At 47.4% G+C, this 22,321-nt stretch overlaps 1 long non-coding RNA gene across 2 annotated transcripts in view; it reads left to right on the top strand.

The window, feature by feature from the left end:
• LOC118576756 overlaps positions 1-20,606 on the top strand; it is a 39,500-nt gene extending 18,894 nt beyond the window's left edge. The window contains exons 2-5 of one of the 2 annotated variants that reach the window (XR_004943985.1): positions 7,388-7,803; positions 12,847-13,000; positions 13,194-13,254; positions 20,575-20,606. This is a non-coding gene — a long non-coding RNA (uncharacterized LOC118576756). Of the gene's footprint in view, positions 1-6,904; positions 7,804-12,846; positions 13,001-13,193; positions 13,255-20,574 lie in introns of those variants that run through there. The other variant, XR_004943984.1, reaches the window with a different exon arrangement.
• The last annotated feature ends 1,715 nt before the right edge of the window (positions 20,607-22,321 follow it).

A 22,321-nucleotide genomic window follows, 5' to 3' on the forward strand; every position in this document is an offset into this window, starting at 1 on the left:
CTGTATATCAGATGTTTATGTTACGATTCATAACAGTAGCAAGAATTGACTTTATGGTTGGTGGTCACCACGTGAGAACTGTACTAAAGGGCAGCGGCACTGGGGAAGTTGAGGACCGCTGCTGTGGTGTGTCTGGATTGAAAACACACTCAGCAGGGGTTGGGAGGCAGCCTAGTGGGAAAACCACTTGAAGCCCAAGTGTGAGGACTTGAGTCCTGTCCCCACACCCGGCCATGGAGCAATCTATGGCAGTCCTGGCGCCGGGGAATACAGTGAGGTCCATGGTGGTGGTGGTGGGGGGGGGCTTGCTGGCCAGCCAATCTAGCCAATCAATCCCTGCCTCAAAAAAACAAGGTGGAGAGTGGTAGAGGGAGACAGCTGACTACATGGACCTCTGGTCTCCATACGCACGTGCCCAGGAGAGCTGCTGAGCACAAGGGTGCATGCCTGTAATCCCAACAGCTGGGAGGCAGAGGCAAGGGGGTTAGGAGTTCAAGGTCATTGTTGGCTAAATATGAGGTCAGCCTGGGCTAAACAGAACCTGTCTCTAAAGAAAATTAAACTTGGAGGCAAATGCTTATAATTCCAGTAACTGAAAGGCTGAGGCAGTAGAATCATGAGTTCAAAACCTCTCTGTGAGTAAAGAGAGAAAGAGACAGAGAAGAATGAGAAAGTGACAGAGAAAGGAGAAGATGAATACGAGGAGGAGGCCAGTCAGGCTTGAAGAGACAGCCCTGTTATCCCAGCTGCTTGACAGGCTGAGGCAGGAGGATGGCAAGTTCAAGGTTAGCCTTGGCTACAGAGTGAGTTTAAGGCCAGCCTGGGCAATTTAGTAAGAAGAGCCAAGCATGGTGATGTACGCCTTTAATCCCAGCACTTGGAGTGGATCTTTGTAAGTTCAAGGCCAGCCTGGACTACATATCAAGTTTCAGGACTATAAACAAATGAATATCTCCCACCTACCTATTCCTGAATAACCATTCAGAGGCTTATATTAATAATAAATGTTTGGCCAGTGGCTCAGGTTATTACTAGCTAGCTCTTGCATCCTAAATTAAATTATGGGTTTGATGGCATGTTGCTGCTTGGGTGGCTGGCTGGTATCTGCCAGATTCCACCCTTCTTTCTCACCTAGCTGTATTCTGCCTGGAAACAGGACAAATCAGCCCTATTTATCAACCAACGAAAGCAAAACATATTCGCAACATACAGAAAGACATCCCACAGCACAGGACAGCCAGGGCTACATAGTGAGACTGTCTCAAAAAAAAAAAAAAAAAAATCTGCTGCAGGCCTCAGGTACTATCACAAGAGCTACTACTTTGAAAAGTCAAGAACTTTTCCAAAGGTCAAGCCATAGCTTAAGAAGTCTTGGTGATATTTTAGCTTTTGTATATAAATTAGCTGGTTCCTACAATGATTTTCTTGTATGCTATGTGTGTTTCCAAGAACTCCTAACGGTGTATTTATCTAAAATATCTGTCAAGTATCCAAGGCCAAACGATCTCCTAAACTAAGGTAACAACTTTATAGAAACAACGCCTGTCTCCTAGGTCAGGTGGATAGCTTCATTTCGTGTGCAATTTAAGCAGAGACCCTCCTTTCTTTCTTCCTTCCTTCCTTCCTTCCTTCCTTCCTTCCTTCCTTCCTTCCTCTCTCTCTCTCTCTCCCTCCCTCCCTCCCTCCCTCCCTCCCTCCCTCCCTTCCTTCCTTTCTTTCTTTCTTTCTTTTTTTTTTGAGACAAGATTTCTCTGTGCAGTTTTGCACCTTTCCTGGAACTCACTCTGTATCCCTGGCTGGCCTCGAACTCACAGAGATCTGCCTTCCTCTGCCTCCCAAGTGCTGGGATTACAGGTGTACGCCACCACCGCCTGGTGAGACCCTCCTTTCTTACACAACCTCACTAACATTATAGACTCCTAACTTCTTACCTAACCACTTCTAGGAATGTAGACTGAGCACATAAATTCCCTTCTTTTTTAAATTAATTACATTAATTGTATTGATTTATTACATTTATGATATTATGTCCTGATACTACTGTCCATTTGTGGGGTTTTTCCATCACACAAAACAGAGATTCTGAACTTAGTAAATCATTGCTCTGTATTTATTTCTTCTATATCTTGAGATAACGTCTAATCTTTCTGTCTGTATGAATTTGTATATTCTATATATTTCATGTAATACAATTCCATAGTATTTGTCCTTTTTTAATGTAAAAATATTTCATGTACAACTGCAGGAGAAATAATACACAGATAGTCTGAACATAAAAACAGGTTATAATTTAAAAGTCCAGGGTTAATAAGTTCCCTTCTTAATATACTAACCGGTCACTAGCTCTCAGTTAACCTCCTCCTTTACCACTCCCTTTTTGGGTTGTAAAAGAAAGCCTGGTGGTCACTGCCTGAGGAAAATTCTTACCTGCCTTTATGATCTTGTAAGAATTCAAGCCTGGCGATCTTACTCAGCCAGAGGATCGCTATTGCTTGGGTTTATAACTGAGTACCTGAGAGATGAGGGAGCTGAGGGGGACAAGGAGACTTAGAGGAGGGTGAGACAGAGAAGAGAAAAGAGAATGGGAGAACTAGATGGGTAAGAACTGGAGAGGAACAAACCGAGATGAGGAAGAACTAGACTGAAGGGCTGGAAGAGAGTACTAGAGGAATGAGATGGGAGAAGAGGAAGAGCCAGACAGGGAAGAACAAGATGAGAGAGAAGGAGATGGGAGAGGAGCTGATAGGGGAAAGAACAAGATGGACGAGATCCTAGATGGGACAGAGCTAGATGAAGGGATTAAGATAGAACTTAAAGGGGACAGTAGGTAAATATAGAGAGAAATCAGGCAAGAAAGGAGCTAGGCACGAGAGCAGAATAGAAGCTTGTAGAGAGAGAACTCTCACAGAATAATAAGGTGTATGGATAAGGAGTTTAGTGTAGATTCATTTCATTTCATCAATGATTACATTATCAGCTGGTTGTAGATTCTTCCTGGACCCTGGGAGGGGACTATCGTGAGACTGGATCTCCATAGTCCCCGATAAAAATCAAATTTAAAAGATGTAATAAATAATAAGTGCCTGGAGAGCTGGCTCAGTTCTCAGAATCTGCTGCTCAGTTCTCCATGACGGGTAAGGTGACCTGCTGACGTCCCATGCAACCTAAGTCAGAAGCTCATTTTTTAGTAAAAGAGGGGGAACTTGTAGGGCCCTTGCCTCCATTTTGGGTAACTGTTACCTTGCTTGCTGACCTTGACCTTGATGTCCTCCCTATGCTAATTCCCTGCTGGGTTCCACCCTCCTAAATGCTTAAGGGAAGTTCCTTGTCTGTGTATCCTGCATATTGAGTGCTAACAGCCTAGATGCAAGATTGTAAAACATCAGTAGTGAACTTCTGCCCTCCGGGGTTCCCCCATCATGCTGTAAGCCTGTATTTAAGACCTCCTCCCTCCTTCAATAAATGGCATTTGGCATTCAAAAAAAACCTGAAGACAGCAATGTTCTAAAGCAGGAAGTGGTGATGGTGTCATGGGCCTCTGAGGATGCTGGACTAAAGTCTATCTAGCTGCTGCCCACGGCGGCCATGCCAACGGCAGAGGAGAGTGTTCAATGGTAGAGTCAGTGCACCATAGTTACCTTTTTGAGCTTTATTGGGAGAGAGGGAGAGAGAAAAAGGACCGCAAGGAGGAGGGAGAGTGTGGAAAAAGGAAAGATGTGCACAGAAGGCCTGCCCGCTTTTTAGGCTGGGACACCATCGCAGGCTGATGACATAATCAAGGACAGAATCTTTACACTATCAAATTGTGCAAACAGGAACACTATACTATGTGAATTATCTGTCAATAAAGATTTTATAAAACATTAAAAAAAAAAAAGAATCTGCTGCTCCTCTAGAGTCTGTAAACTGATGACGTGACCACTCAGGGGATGGGTACACAGAAAGTTTGTGTTGTGGATATGAGAGAGAACAGCCAGAGGCATGTGGAAGAGCCTGGAGCATAGAGAGAGACAGACTGAACATGGTCAGCAGACAGGGCCTGTCCAGGAGAGAAGCAGGAGCAGAGGGGGCTGGGGGGATGAGGAGAAAGAGAGCGAGGGTCAAAGAGAAAACCAAGGTGAGGGCCAGGAAAGCTCCCGGCTGAAGTCACAGTTACAGGAAGCGAGTAGCTATGGGGAGGGATGCTCCTGAACTGGGAGAAGTTTGGGGAGCGGGAGGCAGGAGCTGAGAAGAGTTAGGATGCCAGGATGGACTCAGTGCCTGAACTCAGGCACTGGTGTTACTGAGGGAGCCTGGAGGCCAGAATCCACTTTGGGATGCTAATCGGCACCACAGATAGTCATTTGCCCCTCCTGCCAGTGAGAAGGGAAGTGGCTTCTTTGGTGGAAGGGATCCAGCTCCACAAGCTCCTGAAGAATACTGGCTTTTGTCTAACTATCAGAACTTGGTGAGATGGAGTTTCCTTTGGACCTGACACAGAGAACTGGGTTCACCTCTCAGTACCCACATGGCAGCTCACAGCCTTCTATTGACTCTAGTTCCAGAGGATCCAATTTCCTTTTCTGGCCTCCAAGGACACCAGGTACACAATGTGCATACATACATGCAAGCAAACACTCATACACATAGCACTAAATAAATAAATATTAAAAATAATAACTAAAGAATAAAAGACTACTGGAGGCCTGGCTGGGCCCTGGAGCCTCAGATCCACCAGTGAGAGGCTTGGGACCTGTTCATCAGTAGAGGGTTTGCCTAAGGGGCACAAGAGCCTAGACTTGTTCCTTAGAAAACCAGAGTGAGGAGGAAGAGAGGTGTTAACCCCACCAGGTGAGAATTAGGACCACTGTTGAGGTGGAAGCCCCACTCAGCCTTCCTCCTCCCCCCTCCCCCTCCAAACCCTGCCCTGTCTCAGAAAACCTGCCAAACGGTGGCTCCTCCCCCAGAGATGCTCAAGACCACACCTACAGGGCTTTTAAACTGAGCCCCAGGGACCAGCCATATGGTGTTTTGGTCTCTTCTCCCTGTCTCCTCTCTGGGGGCCGAAAAATCATCTGGGAGCATTTTTCTCATTAAACCTGGACTTTTAATTCTTAATTCAGCTTGATTTGGATTACTGTGTTGGCAGAGAGGCTTAATATTGAGGTACAGAAACCTTTCATCTGGTGCGCTGGCTGGGAAGGGGTTGATCCTCACTCGCTCCTCCCACTTCCTCCCCCATCAGCCCCTGGTCACCGTGGGAAAACACTCCTCTCCTCACACCCACCCTCCTGTAGGCTAGCTTGGCTTTTGGTCCAGTAAGTTGCCCTTTCCAATTCATTGCCTTAGAGGCCTGGGGGTCTTTTCTGACTTTTGGGGCACCCTGCCAAAGATGTGGCCATGCCAGGATCCCCAACCTGCTACTAGAGCGAAGACTGGCTTTGTTCTGGGGGACCCCTTCTGTGGAAGTGTTATTCCCAGATCGCAGGGACCCCCCAAAAATCACCATAGAGACCAATCCCATATGTAAAAGCAAAGAGCCTTTATTTCCAAGCTCAGAGCTTGGGCTCTCTGTCCAATGCAGCAGAGAGCCTAGAGCCCTGGCAGGGTGGGGTTTTTAGCCCTGGCAGGGTGGGGTTTTTAACATAGTAGAGGTTGGGGCGAGGGGATTTCCAGGGTTCAGGACCCTGACTGGCTGACATTTGTCTAGGGGTATAGGGAATGTTTGCAATGCCAGGTGTTTTCCCTTAGATGCAGGCCCCACTGGGTGGAGTCAGTTTATGACTTTTCCTGGATCCAGGTGTTGCCTGCCAGAATCTGTGTGTGGGCCTCTAAGCCTGTCATGGCAGCTGTGTGGTCATGCTGTTTTGGGGTCCCTCCACAGAAGATGTTCTGCTCAAGGACATATCACACACACACACACACACACACACACACACACACACACCCTTTTTTTTTTTTTTTGACCCAAAGCCTACCACAGTGGACACATTGCTTTAGACTTCGGGTTCCAGCACAGGCTTGTGAAATGGGCAGCTTCGGGTCTAGACCAGATCCCCAAACACCCTTAGGGTGCCTTTTACAAAATCTATTCAAATTGGGGCTATCCGATACCATACATTCTGAATGCCTGATTTCTCTGTGCACTAAGGCCTGCCCATACTATGCTCTTGATAACCAATCAAGATGGCCACTGGAGGGAACTTTTGAATTTACCATCGTCTGTGATCTTGAAAATTTTGCCAGCATGGAAAGAAATGGTTAGAACTGCCCTATGTCCATGGTTTCTGGGGACTACATTCCCACCTTTCTTTCTCCAGCCTGTGTCCCATGGCTCAGGTCTTGTTGGCTAGGGTCATGGCTAGGGTCCCACCTATCTGGGAACTGGGGCCCTGAACATTCTGCCTGACCTGCCCTCCTCCCCACTCTCCCCAACCCTGCCTACCCATCCCCCACCACACACACACACACACACTGCCACATGTACAATTCAGTGGCCAACATCCCTCCCTCTATCCACCCCTTCCCCTTCTTCCTCCTCCAGGACAAAGGTCAAGGACCAACTTTCTCCTCCTTACCCACCTTCTTCTCTTCCTCTCCCTCCCTCTACCCCTCCCTACCCTTCAATGCCACAACCTACACCCTGGTCCCCTACTACACAATGGCCTACCCCTCTGCCTCCCGAATCCTCTCCAGTATCTTCTCACACCTGGTCTCAGCAGACTCCTACCCTCCTCTGCCCTTTGTGAGAGGTGGCTGGAGCCAAAGGGATTGCTTGATGGGATTGTTCGAGTCCACGCCCCCCTTCAGGACCTCTCACAGATAGAGAAGCTGTTGGGTTCCTTATCTGCTAATCCTTCTGTTTATATCAAGCCTCTTTCCCAAGCCTATGTTCTGACCTGACATGACCTCATGTCGTCCAGGCCTTCACTCTCACTGCGGAGGAGCGCGGTTGAGCTCAGGCAGCAGCGAGACATATGCAGACCAAACCCACCTAGTGACAATAAGATCCGGTCCCTGTGGGTGACGTGGCGGTGCCAGCTACAGAGCCTTACTGGGACTAGCAGCCAGGTCAGAACGGCCACCAGAGGTGGGACCTCATGGTCCACTGCCTCCTTCAGGATATGGAAATGGTCTTGGACTAAGTTATTAATTTTGATAAACTCTTAGAGATTATGCAGAGAGCTGACAAATATCTGGCCATTTTTCTAAATCGATTATGAGAGACTCGCTTTGACCCAGCCACCCATAGGTCCTGGCCACCCATTTCATTTCTCAGTCAGCTCCAGATATTAGAAAGAAATTTAAAAGGCCAGAGGAGGGTCCCAAAACCCCCAGACAGGAATTGGTGAAAGCGGCCTTTAAGGTTTTTAATGCCTGAGAGGAAGCAGCAGAATCTTCCCAACAGGCTCAACTACAACGGAAGGCTACCTTCAAGCCCACTCCTTGGCGGCTGTCCTGCGGCCACTGGCGCCCCCACAAGGAAGACAAGGGAAGTTGTCCATGAGGCTCCATCAATCAGAGCTCAGCCCAAGTCAACCACACCAGGATCCTGTTACAAATGCAGCCAGGAAGGCCATTGGTCACAGTATTGCCCTGAGCCTCAGCCACCAGTGAGGCCATGCCCCATCTGCCAACGACCTGGACACTGGAAATCGGAATGCCCTCCCAGGGGTTCATCCTCCATGCCACTCCACAGAGGTCCAGCCTCACCCACAGCAGCATCTGAGACTCTTCCAGCCTTCAAACTCCTCAACCTGATGGAGGGCTGATGCAGCCCAGACTTTGCCCTCTCTGAGCCTCGGGTAATGCTCCAGGAACCAGGTAAGTCCATGCCTTCCCGCTGGACACAGGAGCTACCTATTCTGTTTTAACCTCTCACTTGGGTCCCACAGGTCCCTTGCCAATTTCTGTCACGAGGGTGGAAGGAACTCCCTCCTTTCCCTTAAGACCCTGTCACTTCCCTACAGATCCCACTATAGATGGTTGGGGGTCACTTTATGGATGCTGGGAATTGAACCCAGGATCCCTGGAAGAGCAGTCAGTGCTCTTGACTGCTGAACCATCTCTCCAGCCCCACCTCCCTGCATTCTTGCGGGGCGATTCTTCTCACACTCTTCTAGTCAGACCCGCTTGCCCTGTACCTCTACTTGGTCCTGATATTCTCAGCCGCTTTGGGGCCACACTCACCTTGGCCCCCCCCACTCTCTCCTGATTCCCACCTTCTTCTCCCCTTAATAGCCTCACAGCTTCCTACCCCAGCCTGTCCTGTCCCTACCCTCCCGTATCTACCTGACCCCCAAGCATGGGATAGCTCCACCCTGGTGGCTGCTACTCACCCCCAGCCAGTCCTAGCTCACCTTAAGGACCCCTCCTCCTTCCCTTCCGGACCCCAGTTTCCTATTTCTGAAGCCCATTGCTGAGGCCTTAAGCCCATTATCACCTGTCTCTCATCTCAGGGACATTTGATTCAGGGACTCATCCTGCAATACCCCCATTCTTCCTGTGCGTAAGTCCTCTTACTTACAGGGCTTACTCTTTAGTTCAAGACCTCCAGCTCATTAATGAGGCAGTTATTCCAACCCACCCAGTGGCTAACAACTACAACCTCCGGTCTAACATTCCTCCTGCTGCCTCCCACTGTCCTGAACCTGAAAGACTGTCCCTTTACACCTGACTCACACTTCCTCTTTGCCCTCACGGGAGGATCCCGACACCCGGTCCTCTAGACAGCTTACATGGCCTGTTCTCCTTCAGCGTTTCTGGGAAAGCCCTTGTTTTTTGGGGCAAGCCTTGGCTCAGGATCTTTCCACCTTTGACCCGTCCTAGCACACTTCTCCATGGTGTAGATGACCTTCTTCTCTGTAGCCACCCCCCGCCCCCAGCCTCTGTCCCAATGCTCTTTGCTCCTGAACTTCCTCGGCTCCCTGGGATACCATGTTTCCCCATCTAAGACTCAGCTATGCTCTCCCACTGTGGTGTATTTGGGCGTATAACTCAGCCCGGGGTCTAAGACCTTCATCTCTGACAGAATCCAAGCCCTGCGGGACATACAGCCCCCACCACAGCAGACCAGATTCTCTCATTTTTGGGACTGATGGGATTCTTCTGTCACTAGATCCCTAACTTTGCCATCACAACCAAGCCCCTATCCCAGGCAGCCAGAGAGACTCCCATGGGGCCCCTCACCCACCTGGCCACTGTCCACCGCCATTCACTTTACTGCAGGATGCCCTACTAAGGGCCCCTGCCCTAGCTCTCCCTGACCCCTCCCAACCTTATCATCTTTATACAGAGGAAAGGTTGGAATTGTCCACTTGTAGCATGAATTGTTAGAAGGTCTTGTTAATAAAAACAAACCTGGAGCCAGGTTTTGGGGTGAATGCTGGAAGATCAAAGAAGCAGAACAAGCCACAGCCACCTCACCTTGCTAATTCCTCAGCTGATCCTGTTTCCTCAGACTGGATGCCTCTCAGCTAAACTGTGCTGCTCAAAAGCCTAAAAGCTTAACCAGCTCTAGTTGCTGGTCTTCACACCTTATTTATATACCTTTCTGCTTTCCGCCATCACTTCCTGGGATTAAAGGCTCTTGTTACCTCGCCTGACTGTTTCCAGTGTGGCCTTGAACTCACTTGGATGGATCTCTACCTCCCAAGTGACAGGCGTGTGTGCCACCATTTTCTGGCCTTTATCCCTAGTGGCTGTTCTGTTCTCTGACCTCAGATAAGTTTATTAGGGTGCACAATATTTTGGGGAACACAATACCACCACAGCCACTGGAATTCTAGTCCAACTTGTTAGGCCTTTGAAATCAGGCTGCTGCTTTTCTGTCCAAACTGGACCCCACGATCTACAGATAGCAACCGTGCTTGAGAGCCCTGGCAGCAGTGGCTGAATTCACGCAGGAGGCTCACAAGCTCACCTGTTCCTGCCAATCATGGTATGCTCCACCCACTGCCTCCCAGACCTTCTAAGCCATTCCTCGCTTTCCCTCCTTGGGCCCTTATGAGTTCAAGTCTTTCATTTACTGTTTCTAGAAAACCCTCAAATTACCTTGGCCTCCAGCCCTGCCCTGAACCCTGCAACCCTCTCCCTTCCTCCTCTGGCACCTCCTCTCACTCCTGCCCAGAGGCTGTGGAGGCCTTACGCACACCCCAGCCTGGTCTCCTAGACCAACCCCTTACAAACCCCCAATCACCCTCTTTGATGATGGAAGCTGTCTTATAGACAGATCAGGAAACCATCAGACGGCACATGCAGTGATCACTTCCACTACAACAGTTGGAGTGACCTGCCTGCCAGTGGGGACCTCTACACAAAAGACTGAATTAATTGCCTTGACTAGAGTGCTCCAGATAGCTAAGGGTTAATGGGTTAACATCTCTACTGACTCTAAATATGCCTTTTTAATAGCCCGTACAAAGGGGCTTCCCCCCTGCCAAGGGCACTCCCATAGTGAACGGACCCGGACCCTCGTAACAAAGCTCTTGGAGGCCTCCAGCTCCCGCAGAAGTAGCTCTAGTCCACTGCCAGGACACCAGTCCTCCAAGGACCCAGTGGCCTTAGGCAATGCCAGGACTGATTCAGTAGCCTGGGGACTGGCCTCCAGCTCCACGGGACCTACAGGACATATTTTGTTTTTGACACCCTCCTATCAGCCCTGCTATCAACCAGAGGAGAGGGAAGAGCCATGCAGACCACCCCATCCTCCCTCAGGACCAGGCATGGTCCATCATTTCAGACGTCCACCTTACACACAGGCCCCAAAGCTTTGCCATCACACTTGTTTACAGGAGTGAAAATTCCAGGAAGTTATCGTCCTTAGGCAAGTGAGGCTTACAGGTGAGAGGCATTTTGTTTGTTTGTTTGTTTTATCGATCTCTTAAACACAGTCATTCAAACTTAATTTTTTGTTTTTTGTTTTTGTTTTTGTTTTTGTTTTTTGAATGCTGCTTACTGGCTTGCTCTTCTCAGCTTACTTAACTTCCTTTTATCTTTTTAATTTTTTTTCATTTATTTTACATACCAACCACAGTTCCCCCCCCACCTCCCATCTTCCCCTCTTCCCATCCACTCCTTCTCTGGGGCAGGCTTCCCATGGGCTTGAACAAAGCATGGCACATCAAGTTGAGGCAGGCCTGAGCTCCTCCCCTTGCCTCAAGGCTGGGCACGGTAATCCAGCATGGGGAGGGAATAGGCTCCCCAAAGCCAGCAAAGCACCAGGGACAGGTCCTGAACTCACTGCTAGGAGCCTCACAAACAGACCAAGCTACCCAACTGTCACACACATGCAGAGGACCTGCCTCGGCCGGTCCCACGCAGGCTCCCTAACTATTGGTCCAGAGTCTATGAGCTCAGGTCAGCTGTCCAAACTTAAAACATAACTTTAGGCACCACAGAGGGAGGAGAAAGGGGAGAGGGAGACACTCAAGTTGACACTTTGTTTCCCTTAGAGATGCTACATCAAGCCTGGCATGTGGTGCACGCCTTTGATCACTCAGGAGGCAGAGGTAGGCTGAGCGAGGCCAGCTTAGTCTACATAGTGAATTCCAGGACCACTAGAGCTACATAGTGAGACCTGTCAAATGAGAGAGAGGGGGGATGGGGTGGGAGGTAGCTGAGCATGCAGGGGGGGCAGGGAGGTGACCCCAGCACCCTAGGTCTCTGGTCCAGAGTGAACTCCTTCAGTGGAGCTGTTAGAAACTCTGGGGAGGCCTGGGGGACAGCCCTTTGTAAAATGATATTTAGTGACCTCAAAGCTGCACAGGGGCCCCAAGCATCTAAACAGCCTGCGCATCAGCATCTTAAGTGGGTACCACTTCAGTGTGCCAGCAAGGTGAACAAGGTTGGGCTCTTGTGGGTGACTGGGGGGTAAAGAGCAAAATAACCGTACTTGTACCATGCAGCTCTGTCCCTGGGGTTACAAAAATGGCAGAAAGTGAGTTGGGGACTGAGATTTTGTGGGGCTATGGGAGCTGTGATGGTCAGTTTTAAATGAGAACTTGGCACAAGTTAGTACCAGCTGAGAAGAGTCTTCAAGACAAATTATCTAGATCAGGTTGTGATCCTGTTTGTAGGCGGGGGTGGTGGGGTTGTCTTGATTATATTCAGGGAATGTGGAGGACCCAGCCCCCAATGGGTGCCACCAATCCCTAGGCAGGATTTTCTGGACTGTATAAGATAGGAACCAAAGCCAAGTTCTCAACCTTTTCACACCCCAAATCTGTCACAGACCGCCCCTCTCACTGTTTGCCAAGGGCCTCCCCAAATCATCCTTTTCCTAAACTGTCTTAATTTCAAAACCCACCTGGGGCCGGGCGGTGGTGGCACACTCCCAGCACTTGGGAGGCAGAGGCAGGCAGATCTCTGTGAGTTCGAGGCCAGCCTGGTCTACAGAGCTAGTCCAGGACAGGCTCCAAAGCTACAGAGAAACCCTGTCTCGAAAAAAACAAAATAAAACAAACAAACAAACAAACAAACAAAAACAAAACAAAAAAAACACACCAAAAGCCAAAAAACAAAAGCAAAAACCAAAACAAACCAAAACCCACCTGGATACCCCAGGAAAGCCTATTCTGACGCAGAGTCCTGGTTCTTCTCAGCACATCTCCCTCTGGTCTCTTCCCGGAACCTTTCCAGCCCCTGAGCTTCCCTTCCCTTCCCTCAGCGTCTCTGATCCCTATATAAAACCTCAGCCATTTTGGCTGCGCGGTCTCTTGGTCTCTTAGTCTTTGGGGGTCTGGGGCCCACTCCCCACCCCACCCCTCCCGTCTCCTCTCTTCCTCTCTTGCCCAAACTCCTTCTCCTCAACCATACTCATTTTTCCCGGTTCAACAACCTGGCCACCCACCTCTCTTCTCTTCACAGCCCTTCTGGGACCCTCACATCACTTCCCATCCACAAACTTTGTGAAGTGTCGTCTGCAAATCATTGCATGGCCCCACGGTGGCAGTGCCGGCCTGTGTTTCTAAACGAGATCGCGGAGACGGCCTTTTTTGCGGTGTCAGCCAGACCAGCGCTGGTAGTTTCTTCCTCTCTGATGGGATTGTCCAAGCTAGCTGGGGGAAAATGCTCATTCTCATATAGCCGAGCAATATCACACCTCCTTGGGAAGACTAGGGATGGAACCCAGAAACATGGGTTATTGCCAGGCCGGAGCTTTACCCCAGAGCCACATTCTAAGCCCTCTTTTTTGCTGTTCTATTTTGAGACAGATGCCATTAAGTTGCCCAGGCTCACTTGAACTTATTCCGTAAACCTGGACGGCCTTGAACGGTGAGTAGCTAGGATGTCCAAGTTTGACCCACTTCCTTCTCTGGTCTCGTTGCTCTTTCACTCAAAGCCTCCACCCACACTAGCCTCACTGGTGTTAGAAGGTACTGGAATTGTTCCTGCCTCAGCGCCTTTGTCCCGGCTGTTCCTTCCCCTACGGCGCCTTTCTTACCCGCAATGGCCATAGGCCAGGTCATTCCCTCAAATCTTTGCCTCCTAGAAGTTTGGTAGATTTTATTTCTTGGTTCTGGGGTTGGACTACAGAACCTCCTCCTGCCTAGCAGACACTCAGTGTTGGCTCCACCCCAGCCTACAGGACCTGGTATGTGAGTGAGGAACATTTTATTACTAAGTACCTAGGGACAGATGGTGCCACTTGCTGGACTTTCAGCCTCGTGACTATGTACACATAATTTCAAATGTCACATCTGCTTCATGTTTTAAAACAAACTTTTATGGGCTGTTCTTATCACAAGACTGGAGTTCTGATTTCAGCACCCACTTCAGGTGACTCCAAAATGCCTATAACCCCAGCTCCAACTTACTGATGGCCCCTTGATGTCTCTGTATTTTTATCTTTTGCTGGTTTGAAGTTTTCCATTTGTTTATTTATTTGTTTGTTTGTTTGTTTCAAGACAGGGTTTCTCTATGTAGTCGTGGCTGTCCTGGAACTCGCTCTGTAGACCAGGCTGGCCTCGAACTCACAGAGATCCGTCTGCCTCTGCCTCCAGAGTGCCGGGATTAAAGATGTATACTACCACAGCCCAGCTATCTTCCATTTTTATTATTTATGCCGTGTGCATACATGCGGTATCCACATGTTGCAGTATGTGTGTGGAGGACGGAGGACAGCTCACAGCAGTCAACTCTCTCCCTTTACCCTCCACGTCTCAGAGATGGAACTGAGGTTGTCAGCTTGGTGCGAGGGCCTCAGCCCACTGAACAACCTTGCTGGCCCCTTACAAGGAGATACTGATGCTGGGACAATCAAGCTGCTCCTAAAAATATCTTCTTTCTTCTCTTGCTCTTCCTCTGTGGAGAGCAGCTCCCTCTGCTCAGTCCCAGGGGGACACTTGTTGTTCTGTAGAACGAAGTTCTGTCAGTTCTAGAATCCAACATAGATCAATTGCAAACCAGTCCTTCCAGCACTCAGGATCTCTCTCTCTCTCTCTCACACACACACACACACACAAACACACACACACACACACACACACACACACACACACACACACACACACACACAGGAGAGAGAGAGATCGATCTATTTCTATGGTTGTTGTTTTCTTCAGATAGGGTCTCTTGTAGCCCAGGCTGGCCTAGAATTCACTTTGTAGTTGAACTCCTGACCTTTCTGCTTCTGATTCCTTTGTGCCGCCATACCCCACTTAAAACTATTGGATTCTTTTAGTTTGCCCTTTGACCACATCCCACCAGGAAGAGCAAATTCAAACCACAGTGAGGCCTGACTGTGCCAGGTTAAGGTGAAAAGGATAACAGTGTGTTGGCAGATGTGGGGAAAGCAGGATGCCGGCATGCACGTGTTACCCTCCTATCGGGAGTGGGACAGAAGGCTCACTTGTCTCCTAGATTTGGGGGTGGGGTTTGAGACAGGGTTTCTCCGTGTAGCTTTGGTGCCTGTCCTGGATCTCACTCTGCAGACCAGGCTGGCCTCGAACTCACAGAGATCCACCTGGCTCTGCCTCCCAAGTGCTGGGATTAAAGGCGTGAGCTACCACCGCCCCTCCTAAGCTAGGACTTTCGAGTCCCTGTTTCAGAACAAAATAAAATGAGCAACTCTTGTATATCAGTATTTGAAAGGAAGGATGGCCCAGGACACCAAGTTCTCAGCACAAAGGGGATTTATTTGCCCTGGGGGGGGGGACAGAGGGCAGGGAATAAGAGACAAGGACAAGGGACAATGAGAAAGGAACTAGGGGAAGGGGACAGGGATATCTGCTATAGAGGGACAAAGGACCGCTTCTGGATGGAGAGGAGACAGACGCGTCCCATAGGTAAATGGCAGTTTATAAAGGAAAAAAGGGGAACCCTGTGTGAGGATGAGTTGGTTTGCTTTGGTTGACCATGTTAATTAGGGCAGCCAAAGGGGGGCTTTGATTGCTGGACTTTAGTACTTTGACAACTGGACCTTGGTGGTCAGCCCAGGAAGAGGAGGTGGCCAAACAAGGCAATGGACCTTGGTGAAATGTAATCTAATGGTTTAGCCAAGAAGAGGGAATGGGGAAGGGCAAGGTCTGCCAGAGTCATGTTTGCCATGCTCGGGCAGCCTAGAGTCCTTCACTCCCACCTTTTTGTTTTATTATTGGGTCACTGGGTGTTGCACAAGCGGGGGTCGTTTTCTCTGACTGTTTCCTGCTGACACAGGGCATCGTTGTTAGGAACCCAAGGAAGCTGGGTTGTTGGTCAAGGTTGAAAAGAGCAGGCTGTGTCAGTCAGTGTCCAGGTTCTGCAGACCTTTTGATGCTAGAGAGGTGTAGTCTGGGAGGCTGGACCAGGATGTAGATTCCGAGGAGGCAGCTGGGGCTGGAGCTAGAGTTGCTGAAGCAGTCTGCAGTCATTTGAAATCTGCTGGGACAGATAGACTAGGGACAGAGGGAAAGTTAAGGAGTTTGGGGAAATTTTTATCTTGGGTGTACATTTGAAACTTTCGGGCCTATGGTTCTGGGAAGAGAAGTCCTAAGGTCAGAGAAATGAGGAGAGAGCCCACCCTCAGGGATGAACAAGTGAGTAAATTTAGGCTGTTGGTTGGCAGGAGTCTGTTTGAGAGCTCTTGAGAAAAGCCAGAAAAATTTAGATTGGTTATACGAGGTTATTTGGGGAACAACTGTTAACTGAAAGCAGGATCCGGTTGTTTTGGGGAGAAAACAATTGAGAGGCTTCCATTGCATCAGAATAGGCTTTCCTGGGGTGTTCAGGTGGGTTTTAAAATTGAAACACATTTGGGCTGGAGAGATGGCTCAGAGGTTAAGAGCACAGGCTGTTCTTCCAGAGGTCCTGAGTTCAATTCCCAGCACCCACATGGTGGCTCACAACCATCTGTAATGAGATCTGGCGCCCTCTTCTGGCCTACAGGCATACATGCAGCCAGAACACTGTACACATAATAAATAAATAAATCTTTAACAACAGAAATTGAGACATTTGGGGAACATGAATGATGGGAGAGGCTTTTGGCAAACAGTGAGGATGGTCTGTAACAGATTTTTGGGGTTGGTGTGGAAAAGTTGAGAGAGCTTGGCTGTGGTTCCCAGGGTGGGGCTGGGATGGTCAGTTGGTAGTGGCGGGCGTTGGCAGCTGGGGTATTGCTGGCTAATGGAGGGCATTGAAGGGAGGCACAAAGGAAGCAGAGCCAGTGGGGCATTATAGGAGGGACCAGTGAAGCTGAGAAGAGAGTGTGTTGGACGACCTTGACCCGGCCATGAGAGTGTGTGTCGGAGAGGAGACGGTGTGGGTTTAGCTATGTCTTGTAATTGGGAGTGTAGAATTTGTTCCGAGTATTTGATGTCTGAGGACATCTGGACAGTTAATGAATTTAGGGCAGTCAGTTGGCAGTGGATATTAGGCAATCATTTGGACAGAAGAAAAGTTGGGAGTGCGAGAAGAAAGATGAGACTGATTTTGTTTGGGAATGGTTGGCAGTGGGGACAGATGGTCTTGAGTGACCTAGAGAATGAGGATGAACATGCCAAGTTGGGGTTAGGAGAGTATTCCATGTGCAAGGAGAGTTAAGTATGTTGCTCTCTGGGTTATATAGTAAAGTAGACTAGAGGGAAGTGGGGTGAAAGGGTGGCTGATGGACTGTCATGTTGGTGCAATTATTATCTTTATTGATAATTGAAGGGATCAGTCTGATGTGAGCATCTGACAGGAAGGAGCTGCCATGCATATAAAAATATAGGCAGAAGTAGCTGGAGGACCTTTTTGTGTCTAAGAGGGTAGGGGAGGAGGTCATAGAGAGTTTCTAGACAGGAGAGAAGAGGATCTGGGGATAAGTATGGAGGGGTTGAGGGAGGGCAAGTAAGGAATGTGAGTGAGGTTTGTTGTTGTTGTTGTTGTTGTTTGTTTGCTTGTTTGTTTTTGGCTTTTCGAGACAAAGTTTCTCTGTGTAGCTCTGGCTGTCCTAGAACTCACTCTGTAGACTAGGCTAGCCTCGAATTCACAGAGATCTGCCTGCCTCTGCCTCCTGAGTATTGGGATTAAAGGCATGCCTCGGGCTGGAGAGATGGCCCAGGGGTTAAGAGCACTGGCTGCTCTTCCAGAGGTCCTGAGTTCAATTACCAGCAACCACATGGTGGCTTACAACCATCTGTAATGAGATCTGGCGCCCTCTTCTGGCCTGTAGGGATACATACATGCAGGCAGAACACTGAATATGTAATAAATAAATGTTTAAAAAAAAAAAAAAAAAAAGGCATGCCTCACCACTGCCCAGCCTGAGTGATGAGTTTTTGGTAAAAGAAGTTTGGAGGGATGGAATCCAAGATGGTGGAAGGGACTGGGGGCCCATGGTAAGTTAGGAGTTGAGGGAGATAGTGGTGGGAGTAAACTGTGAGAGGGAACCCCAAGTTTGTTCTTTAGATTTAGAGGTGGGCAGGGAGGCTGTGGCAAGAGTGTATGGACAAGGAGGCCAGCCAGGGACAGTGTTGTCTAGAGTTTGGAGAGGTAAGTAACAGGGCAAAGGTCGGTCCTAGGCAGTGTTTATGTGTTTTGGAGGTATAAGGATGGAAAGGTTTGTATAGATACGGGAGTCAAGGACTAGGCCAGAAAGGAGAACAGTTTAAGTTTGAGGAGTGTTTGTAGATGGGAGGAAGGTGGTCATGAGAAGGCCCAGATGCTGCTTGGTATAGGGAATGTATCAGGAGTGAGTATCTAGGGATCCTTGAGTGGAGGAAATTGGCTGTGAGGGCAGGATGAGGAACAGAGATGAGCAAGGTGTTCTAAAGTGAGGTGTTTATGGATTGGCACGAGAGAATCTTAGGTGACTTGGGGAGAGTGAAGCTTGAGCTTTGGAAGGTGAGATCTGGTAGCCTCTGGACTGAGGAAAGTGAGGCGTGAGGTCATGTCAGGCGGACTGTTAGACAAGAGAGGCCGTCTATATACTGAAGCAGGCTGGAGGAACGGGAGGCAGGCCAGGGCCATACAGGCTGGAAAGGGCATATGGAAGGTGACCTTATGGTGGAGAGGGACAAGGGTGGTCTTCATGGAGTGAGGGTCTTGGGTAGGCAGGAGGTTAGGTTTTTTGACAGCCAATATGGGAATATTGTAGGCTGAAAAAGTGGGGCATAAACACTGCTTGGATAAATGGATTGAATGACGGGTTTGAGGCCTAGGCAGAGACTCATTAAGTGTGTTGGTGTTTGGAGATGTAGGCAGAAGGGTTTTGAGTGTAATAGAGATAGGTTTATGATATGCAGCATATGTCCCTGGTACAACGAAACAGGTTTTTCTTATTACAATATAAGGCATATTACAAGTATACCACATAATTGTACAGGCCAAGCAGCCATGGAAAGATCAAACAGAACTCTAAAGGATATGCTAAATAAACAGAAAGGGATAACAAAACCCCCCAGAAATAGATTACATAATGCTTTATTAACTTTGAATTTTCTCAATGCCAATGAGAAAGGAACAACAGCTGCAGAGAGACATTGGATAATAGAAAAAAAAACTTCAGAATTAAATCAGCCTGTATAGTTTAAAGATGTACTGACCTCAGAATGGAAACCAGGATAAGTGCTATGTTGGGGATGAGGTTTTGCTTTTGTTTCTACAGGAGAAGATAAGCTATGGATACCATCAAAATTGATAAAGGTTTGATTTGAACAAGAGAGACCTCTTAATTAGAAGAGATGATAGTTCATCAACCAGCATGACCATCCAACTTAAACTAACTTATACCACTAACAAATGCCTTTCATTTAATCAGAGATTACTTGCTAAAAGGGAACCTCCCCAAAGTTAGGCTTAGGGAAGGGTTTTTGTTTTTGTCTTTCAGGAGAATGAAGGCTAAGGAATCTTCAGAACACTGGAAAAATGAGACATTTGAAAAAAAAAAAAAAGACAAATCATCCAGAAAAAATGTCGCAAGAAAAAGAGTAAAGTGTCCTATTGGTGTATCACATAGCTAACGGGGTAAAATTTCATAGGTCTTCCTAAATGTTTGTTTCTGCTGTTCTCCACAGACACATCACACAAATGGTCTTTATGTAGTTCCAGTTTAATTAAAAATTAAAGCTGGCTTTGGAGTTGGAGAATGGCTCTCCTTCTTTAAACCTAAGCGTGTTGTTAAAAGAAAATGCAAAATCTCTGCATCATGTCAGAAGAGCCACCGGAATTGGGACAGAGGAAAAACCACAGTGAAGGACTATTCTAGAGATATTAATGTCACGATCCTTTGGTTTTATTTTGAAACTTTCCTTATGCTGGGCGGTGGTGGCACACGCCTTTAATCCCAACACTCGGGAGGCAGAGCCAGGTGGATCTCTGTGAGTTCGAGGCCAGCCTGGTCTACAGAGGGAGATCCAGGACAGGCACCAAAAAACTACACAGAGAAACCTTGTCTTGAGAAAAACAAACAAAAAAATTTTATGTTTATTTATTATATATACAATTTTCTGTCTGCATGTATGCCTGTAGGCCAGAAGAGGGCACCAGATCTCATTACAGATGGTTGTGAGCCACCATGTGGTTGCTGGTAATTGAACTCAGGACCTCTGGAAGAGCAGCCAGTGCTCTTAACCTCTGAGCCATCTTTCCAGCCCCAATGTTGTGGTAGCGCCCACGCTACCACCACCCATTCACCATGTCCCAGTGAGGGGCTGTTGATCAAAAAAAAGAGACAAAAGACAGCGGGTCATTCCTGCCAGGGGATGCCGAATGCCATTTATTGAAGAAGGGAGGAAACCTTAAATACAGGCTTACAGCACAATGGAGGAACCCTGGAGGGCAGAAGTTCGCTACTGAATGTTCTACATTCTTATATCTAAGCTGTTTACACCAAATGCAGGAAACACAAACAAGGAACTTCCCTTAAGCATTCAGGAGGGTGGAGACCGGCAGGGAATCAGCATAGGGAGGACATCAAGGTCAAGGTCAGGCAAGCAGGGCAGCAGTTACCCAACTTGGGAGTTCCAGGGCACTACACCCCAAAGAAACTTTTCTTAAGATATGAATTTTACATCAAAATTTATAAGATGAACATATGTATATTTTAAACTTTTGTCATGATATTAATGGTCATATAGAGTACTAACTAATTCTAGAAAAAGGCTTCATCTAGCTTCCTGTACATGATTTCAGGTTTGAATCTCTATCAGTTTTCTGCAGTGAACCAAGACCATGCCTAACAGTGACTTTGAAGTCTCCAAAAAGATGATGGGACCCCACAACAACGATTCCATCAGGACTATGATAATGCCACCAAGCTGACAAATACCATCCAAAGATCAGCTTTGGACTACAAACTGCTTGGGACAATATGGAGATGGCTAGCTGAGATGATCCATCCTCACAGACCACTCTAGCCAGGACTTGAGACAGCCCTGCACTTCCGAATTACGCAGAGTCTGGACAACAAGTGACACATCTCCCTCTCCCGGGGCTGGACAGTTAACCCCCAATTTTTCTTTTCAAGATCCCCTAAAAAGTTATCTTTTCAAGATACCTTTGTCCTCAGACAGCAGGAAGTAATTTTAAGAACATGATACCCATATTCCCAAGAGGTGGGGTGGGTGACCTTTGGCCTTTCAGTGGGTTGTGGATATTGTCATTATTTAGGATGGTTGATTGCCAGTTGTTAATTGATAATGGTCAGGAAAAAAGCTAAACAAAGAAGATTAGAGTCATGGTTCTTGTTGAAAAAAAGAAAAAGAAAAAAAAAATAGGATATAGATAAGAGGGAGACTATTAATCCAGAAAAAAAAAGATATAGAAATGATAGGATAAAAGGGTAGATTATTGAATCTATTCTGAAAAGAAAAAAGGGAGGATATGGAAATGATAAGATAAAAGTAAATTATTGAATCTACTTTTAAAAAGCAACTATTAGTTTTAAATATTTTACATTGGATTGAATTTTTGTATATTTTATACAAATTATGTATATTGACACAAATATAAGATTGATTTTGTTAGAAAATATTGTACATATATTTCTAATCTTGTTCAAGATATTGTACCTATACAGTTCATTTAACAATGTAATGCTAATTGCTAGTCCTTGAAAGTTATTATTACCAACTAATTAGGATAATAAAGAAATGCAGGTTAGTAGTTAGTCACCTATTACAATCAAACTGATAGTCAGGTTAGGTATGTTTTCAAGGTCAAACAGAGGTATATTTTAGATAGATAGGTCATTTTCAAACACTTCAGAGATCTAGAGAATATAGTATTTAATATGTTTTAATAACACAGATTCTTGGGTTGGAGAGATGGCTCATTGGTTAAGAGCACTGGCTGTTCTTCCAGAGGTCCAGAGTTCAATTCCCAGCAACAACATGGTGGCTCACAACCATCTGTAATGAGACCTGGTGCCCTCTTCTGTATACATAATAAATAAATAAATCTTAAAAAAAAATACGGATTCTTTTTTTATGATCATGAGACATGTCTGCTCCTGGCAGCACCAATCTGCTTCAGAAAAGATGATGGGCATCAAAGAAACTCATATTGAGTTTACTTTCTTTGTGGCAAAAGTTAGCCAGAAATGCAGAAAGTCACTCACACTATGCAGGCGGCACCCACGTGGAAAGTTTTATTATTAAAGGGGGAGGGGAGAGAGAGGGAAGAGAGAGAGAGAGGGAGAGAGAGGGGGGGGAAGGGAAAGAGAGAAAAAGAGAAAGCGTAGCCTCATGTTAGGAGAGAGGGAGAGAGGAAGAAGAGAGAGAAGGGGGACTTTACATAAGATGATGTGGTCAGGACACTGGGCAGGTCCCCAAGGGGTGGATCTGAATGCTAACATTCCCTAATAATGGGCCCCTCAAATGTTCCAACAGAGGACCTTTGTCCCTCTGGTCTGTTCCCTCTTGTTATTTCTCTTTCCCAG

This window comes from Onychomys torridus, chromosome 1, assembly GCF_903995425.1.
Source record: "Onychomys torridus chromosome 1, mOncTor1.1, whole genome shotgun sequence".
Taxonomy (NCBI): domain Eukaryota; kingdom Metazoa; phylum Chordata; class Mammalia; order Rodentia; family Cricetidae; genus Onychomys; species Onychomys torridus.